Raw genomic sequence first — 7,500 nt, 5'->3', positions numbered from 1 at the left:
CCCCGGCACTTTCTGTGGCATTGATGCTCGGTTTCAAAGACAAACGTGCGCAGGGCCAGGGGACCGCGGAGGACTGCTCGTGCTGGCCCCGTTGGGCGGCATTGATGGTCGGTTGCAAAGAAAATGCGCGATTGCTCGTGTCGGGGCCTGGCAAGCCAAGGCCAAGCGAGCCATGGCAACGCGGATGATGGCTCGCTAGTGCTGGCGCCGTGCACAGTGGCCTCGCACACTCGCCCTGCACGCTTCCCTTGCACGCAGCCTTGCACACTAGCCTCGCATGCGAGCCTTGCACCCTAGCCAAGCAAACTAGCCTTGCACGGTAGCCATGCACACAAGCCGTGCACATTAGCCATGCGCACAAGCCCCGCACACTAGCCTTGCGCACAACCCTTGCACACAAGCCATGCACTCGAGCAATGCACACAAGCCTTGCACTCAAGCAATGCACACAAGCCCTGGACACTAGCCTTGCACACGGGCCTGGCACACAAGCCTTGGGCACTAGCCTTGCGCACTAGCGTTCCACATGAGCCTTGCACACTAGCCTTGGACACTAGCCTTGCACACAGGCCTTGCACACTAGGCATGCTTGGGCGAGCTGATCCCGCATCAAGTCGACGGGTCTAGGCATTCTTGGGCGCAGATCCCGCATCGTCTCGTCGCGTCTGGGCGCAAACACGTCGCGTCTCGTTGCGTCTTCAGAAGTCGTCGCTAACAGCACCTTTGGTTGCCACTGGTGGTTAGGCTGGTTGGTTGCGCAAACCCTATAGGAGGGTGGCATGCTGGTGGGCGTTTTTGCCCGGATAGGCACTAGAATGTGCAGATTTTGGGCGTTTTTGCCTGGATAGGCTAAGGAATGGGCATGCTTTGGGCGTTTTTGCCCGGATAGGCACCGGAATGCTTGGCCTTGGCTTGTCCTAGCAAGGCATTGCTGGGTTGGGCTCCCTTGGCCTTTTGGGCGCCTTGGACGATGTCTTGCGAAGACCATGGGCACAAGGCCATGGCATATGGTGAGGAAAGGACCACGGTTGCCAAGGTTAGGCACCGGAATGCTTGGCCTTGGCTTGCCAAAGCAGGGCATTGCTGGGTTGGGCTCCCTTGGCCTTCCGGGCGCCTTGGACACTGTCTTGGGAAGACCATGGGCACAAGGCCATGGCATATGGTGGGGAATGGACCACGGTTGCCAAGGCTAGGCATATAGAGAGGAATTGCATTTTTGCCCGGATAGGCACCGGAATGCTTGGCCTTGGCTTGCCGTAGCAGGGCATTGCTGGGTTGGGCTCCCTTGGCCTTCCGGGGGCCTTGGACGCTGTCTTGGGAAGACCATGGGCACAAGGCCATGGCATATAGTGAGGAATGGACCACGGTTGGCAAGGCTAGGCATATAGAGAGGAATGGACCACGGTTGCCAAGGTTGCGCAAGTTTTGGGCATTTTTTGCCCGGATATGCCCAAGTATGCCCCGATAGGCCCGTTACGCCCCGGTATGAACGCGTATGCCCGGATAGACTCGGTATGCCTTGGGATACATGCGTATGCCCCGATAGGCTTGGTACGCCCCGATATGCGCACGTGTGCCCCAGTAGGGCTCGGTATGCCCCGGTATGTACGCGTGTGCCCCGATAGGCCCGGTATGCCCCGATATGCACACGTGTGCCCCAATAGGGGTCGGTATGCCCCGGTAGGTACGCGTGTGCCCCGTAATGCACGTTTCGCAGATCTCCCCGCATGTCCCGCCCCTATATGTAATACTTACTTACTTACTTACTTTCTTTCTTGCTTGCTTGCTTGCTTGCAATGGTTGGGAGTGCCCGGCATGCTCCGCTGCAGAGACCAAGGGCGCAATGACTTGGCACCGCGGATGCCGGGACTCCGGCACTTCCCGTGGCACTGATGGTTGGTTCCAAAGACAAAAGGCCGTGCAAGGCCACCGCACCGCGGATGATTTTGCTCGTGCTGGCGCCGTTGTGTGGCCAAAGAACATGCGCGAATGCTCGTGTCGGAAGGGTTGGTGTCCTGGCCCCGCGGGTGTCACGAATGCTCGGTTGCGAAGACCATGGGACCAGAGCCATGGCACGTCGGATGATGGCTCCAGCTGGCGCCCCGGCACTTTCTGTGGCATTGATGCTCGGTTTCAAAGACAAACGTGCGCAGTGCCAGGGGACCGCGGATGACTGCTCGTGCTGGCCCCGTTGGGCGGCATTGATGGTCGGTTGCAAAGAAAATGCGCGATTGCTCGTGTCGGGGCCCGGCAAGCCAAGGCCAAGCGAGCCATGGCACGTCGGATGATGGCTCCAGCTGGCGCCCCGGCACTTTCTGTGGCATTGATGCTCGGTTTCAAAGACAAACGTGCGCAGGGCCAGGGGACCGCGGATGACTGCTCGTGCTGGCCCCGTTGGGCGGCATTGATGGTCGGTTGCAAAGAAAATGCGCGATTGCTCGTGTCGGGGCCTGGCAAGCCAAGGCCAAGCGAGCCATGGCAACGCGGATGATGGCTCGCTAGTGCTGGCGCCGTGCACAGTGGCCTCGCACACTCGCCCTGCACGCTTCCCTTGCACGCAGCCTTGCACACTAGCCTCGCATGCGAGCCTTGCACCCTAGCCATGCAAACTAGCCTTGCACGGTAGCCATGCACACAAGCCGTGCACATTAGCCATGCGCACAAGCCCCGCACACTAGCCTTGCGCACAACCCTTGCACACAAGCCATGCACTCGAGCAATGCACACAAGCCTTGCACTCAAGCAATGCACACAAGCCCTGGACACTAGCCTTGCACACGGGCCTGGCACACAAGCCTTGGGCACTAGCCTTGCGCACTAGCGTTCCACATGAGCCTTGCACACTAGCCTTGGACACTAGCCTTGCACACAGGCCTTGCACACTAGGCATGCTTGGGCGAGCTGATCCCGCATCAAGTCGACGGGTCTAGGCATTCTTGGGCGCAGATCCCGCATCGTCTCGTCGCGTCTGGGCGCAAACACGTCGCGTCTCGTTGCGTCTTCAGAAGTCGTCGCTAACAGCACCTTTGGTTGCCACTGGTGGTTAGGCTGGTTGGTTGCGCAAACCCTATAGGAGGGTGGCATGCTGGTGGGCGTTTTTGCCCGGATAGGCACTAGAATGTGCAGATTTTGGGCGTTTTTGCCTGGATAGGCTAAGGAATGGGCATGCTTTGGGCGTTTTTGCCCGGATAGGCACCGGAATGCTTGGCCTTGGCTTGTCCTAGCAAGGCATTGCTGGGTTGGGCTCCCTTGGCCTTTTGGGCGCCTTGGACGATGTCTTGCGAAGACCATGGGCACAAGGCCATGGCATATGGTGAGGAAAGGACCACGGTTGCCAAGGTTAGGCACCGGAATGCTTGGCCTTGGCTTGCCAAAGCAGGGCATTGCTGGGTTGGGCTCCCTTGGCCTTCCGGGCGCCTTGGACACTGTCTTGGGAAGACCATGGGCACAAGGCCATGGCATATGGTGGGGAATGGACCACGGTTGCCAAGGCTAGGCATATAGAGAGGAATTGCATTTTTGCCCGGATAGGCACCGGAATGCTTGGCCTTGGCTTGCCATAGGAGGGCATTGCTGGGTTGGGCTCCCTTGGCCTTCCGGGGGCCTTGGACGCTGTCTTGGGAAGACCATGGGCACAAGGCCATGGCATATAGTGAGGAATGGACCACGGTTGGCAAGGCTAGGCATATAGAGAGGAATGGACCACGGTTGCCAAGGTTGCGCAAGTTTTGGGCATTTTTTGCCCGGATATGCCCAAGTATGCCCCGATAGGCCCGTTACGCCCCGGTATGAACGCGTATGCCCGGATAGACTCGGTATGCCTTGGGATACATGCGTATGCCCCGATAGGCTTGGTACGCCCCGATATGCGCACGTGTGCCCCAGTAGGGCTCGGTATGCCCCGGTATGTACGCGTGTGCCCCGATAGGCCCGGTATGCCCCGATATGCACACGTGTGCCCCAATAGGGGTCGGTATGCCCCGGTAGGTACGCGTGTGCCCCGTAATGCACGTTTCGCAGATCTCCCCGCATGTCCCGCCCCTATATGTAATACTTACTTACTTACTTACTTTCTTTCTTGCTTGCTTGCTTGCTTGCAATGGTTGGGAGTGCCCGGCATGCCCCGCTGCAGAGACCAAGGGCGCAATGACTTGGCACCGCGGATGCCGGGACTCCGGCACTTCCCGTGGCACTGATGGTTGGTTCCAAAGACAAAAGGCCGTGCAAGGCCACCGCACCGCGGATGATTTTGCTCGTGCTGGCGCCGTTGTGTGGCCAAAGAACATGCGCGAATGCTCGTGTCGGAAGGGTTGGTGTCCTGGCCCCGCGGGTGTCACGAATGCTCGGTTGCGAAGACCATGGGACCAGAGCCATGGCACGTCGGATGATGGCTCCAGCTGGCGCCCCGGCACTTTCTGTGGCATTGATGCTCGGTTTCAAAGACAAACGTGCGCAGTGCCAGGGGACCGCGGATGACTGCTCGTGCTGGCCCCGTTGGGCGGCATTGATGGTCGGTTGCAAAGAAAATGCGCGATTGCTCGTGTCGGGGCCCGGCAAGCCAAGGCCAAGCGAGCCATGGCACGTCGGATGATGGCTCCAGCTGGCGCCCCGGCACTTTCTGTGGCATTGATGCTCGGTTTCAAAGACAAACGTGCGCAGGGCCAGGGGACCGCGAATGACTGCTCGTGCTGGCCCCGTTGGGCGGCATTGATGGTCGGTTGCAAAGAAAATGCGCGATTGCTCGTGTCGGGGCCTGGCAAGCCAAGGCCAAGCGAGCCATGGCAACGCGGATGATGGCTCGCTAGTGCTGGCGCCGTGCACAGTGGCCTCGCACACTCGCCCTGCACGCTTCCCTTGCACGCAGCCTTGCACACTAGCCTCGCATGCGAGCCTTGCACCCTAGCCATGCAAACTAGCCTTGCACGGTAGCCATGCACACAAGCCGTGCACATTAGCCATGCGCACAAGCCCCGCACACTAGCCTTGCGCACAACCCTTGCACACAAGCCATGCACTCGAGCAATGCACACAAGCCTTGCACTCAAGCAATGCACACAAGCCCTGGACACTAGCCTTGCACACGGGCCTGGCACACAAGCCTTGGGCACTAGCCTTGCGCACTAGCGTTCCACATGAGCCTTGCACACTAGCCTTGGACACTAGCCTTGCACACAGGCCTTGCACACTAGGCATGCTTGGGCGAGCTGATCCCGCATCAAGTCGACGGGTCTAGGCATTCTTGGGCGCAGATCCCGCATCGTCTCGTCGCGTCTGGGCGCAAACACGTCGCGTCTCGTTGCGTCTTCAGAAGTCGTCGCTAACAGCACCTTTGGTTGCCACTGGTGGTTAGGCTGGTTGGTTGCGCAAACCCTATAGGAGGGTGGCATGCTGGTGGGCGTTTTTGCCCGGATAGGCACTAGAATGTGCAGATTTTGGGCGTTTTTGCCTGGATAGGCTAAGGAATGGGCATGCTTTGGGCGTTTTTGCCCGGATAGGCACCGGAATGCTTGGCCTTGGCTTGTCCTAGCAAGGCATTGCTGGGTTGGGCTCCCTTGGCCTTTTGGGCGCCTTGGACGATGTCTTGCGAAGACCATGGGCACAAGGCCATGGCATATGGTGAGGAAAGGACCACGGTTGCCAAGGTTAGGCACCGGAATGCTTGGCCTTGGCTTGCCAAAGCAGGGCATTGCTGGGTTGGGCTCCCTTGGCCTTCCGGGCGCCTTGGACACTGTCTTGGGAAGACCATGGGCACAAGGCCATGGCATATGGTGGGGAATGGACCACGGTTGCCAAGGCTAGGCATATAGAGAGGAATCGCATTTTTGCCCGGATAGGCACCGGAATGCTTGGCCTTGGCTTGCCATAGCAGGGCATTGCTGGGTTGGGCTCCCTTGGCCTTCCGGGGGCCTTGGACGCTGTCTTGGGAAGACCATGGGCACAAGGCCATGGCATATAGTGAGGAATGGACCACGGTTGGCAAGGCTAGGCATATAGAGAGGAATGGACCACGGTTGCCAAGGTTGCGCAAGTTTTGGGCATTTTTTGCCCGGATATGCCCAAGTATGCCCCGATAGGCCCGTTACGCCCCGGTATGAACGCGTATGCCCGGATAGACTCGGTATGCCTTGGGATACATGCGTATGCCCCGATAGGCTTGGTACGCCCCGATATGCGCACGTGTGCCCCAGTAGGGCTCGGTATGCCCCGGTATGTACGCGTGTGCCCCGATAGGCCCGGTATGCCCCGATATGCACACGTGTGCCCCAATAGGGGTCGGTATGCCCCGGTAGGTACGCGTGTGCCCCGTAATGCACGTTTCGCAGATCTCCCCGCATGTCCCGCCCCTATATGTAATACTTACTTACTTACTTACTTTCTTTCTTGCTTGCTTGCTTGCTTGCAATGGTTGGGAGTGCCCGGCATGCCCCGCTGCAGAGACCAAGGGCGCAATGACTTGGCACCGCGGATGCCGGGACTCCGGCACTTCCCGTGGCACTGATGGTTGGTTCCAAAGACAAAAGGCCGTGCAAGGCCACTGCACCGCGGATGATTTTGCTCGTGCTGGCGCCGTTGTGTGGCCAAAGAACATGCGCGAATGCTCGTGTCGGAAGGGTTGGTGTCCTGGCCCCGCGGGTGTCACGAATGCTCGGTTGCGAAGACCATGGGACCAGAGCCATGGCACGTCGGATGATGGCTCCAGCTGGCGCCCCGGCACTTTCTGTGGCATTGATGCTCGGTTTCAAAGACAAACGTGCGCAGGGCCAGGGGACCGCGGATGACTGCTCGTGCTGGCCCCGTTGGGCGGCATTGATGGTCGGTTGCAAAGAAAATGCGCGATTGCTCGTGTCGGGGCCTGGCAAGCCAAGGCCAAGCGAGCCATGGCAACGCGGATGATGGCTCCAGCTGGCGCCCCGGCACTTTCTGTGGCATTGATGCTCGGTTTCGAAGACAAACGTGCGCAGGGCCAGGGGACCGCGGAGGACTGCTCGTGCTGGCCCCGTTGGGCGGCATTGATGGTGTGTTGCAGAGAGCATGTGCGATTGCAAGTGTCGGCCGGGTTTGGGTTCCCTTGGGCTTTCGGGTGCCTTGGACGCTGTCTTGCGAAGACCATGGGCACAAGGCCCCGTCCTGGCCCCTTGTTCGATTCGCTCTCGTCTTGCGCTTGCTTCCAAGGTCCTCCATGACCTTCCCCATGGCCTTGCTAGATCCCCCCCATGACGCATGACCTCTGTCCGTTGATTGGTTTTGAGTGCACACCATGCCCGGCTTGGCACCGTGTTGTCGCGTGAGTGGCATTTGGATCGTGCATGCTGGTGGGCTACCTGCCAATGCGCACAAGCCTTGCACACTAGCCTTGCGCACGAGCCTTGCACAAAAGCCTTGGACACAAGCCTTGCGCACAAGCCATGCGCACAAGCCTTGGACGCTAGCCTTGCACACAAGCCATGCATACAAGCCTTGCTCACAAGCCTTGGGCACTGGCCCATCGCAGTAGCCTTG

This window comes from Tasmannia lanceolata, unplaced genomic scaffold, assembly GCF_043159265.1.
Source record: "Tasmannia lanceolata isolate RefF3 unplaced genomic scaffold, GAP_Taslan_0.1 ptg000064l, whole genome shotgun sequence".
NCBI classification, from domain to species: Eukaryota; Viridiplantae; Streptophyta; class Magnoliopsida; order Canellales; family Winteraceae; genus Tasmannia; species Tasmannia lanceolata.
Note: the sequence above shows the minus strand (reverse complement) of the source record.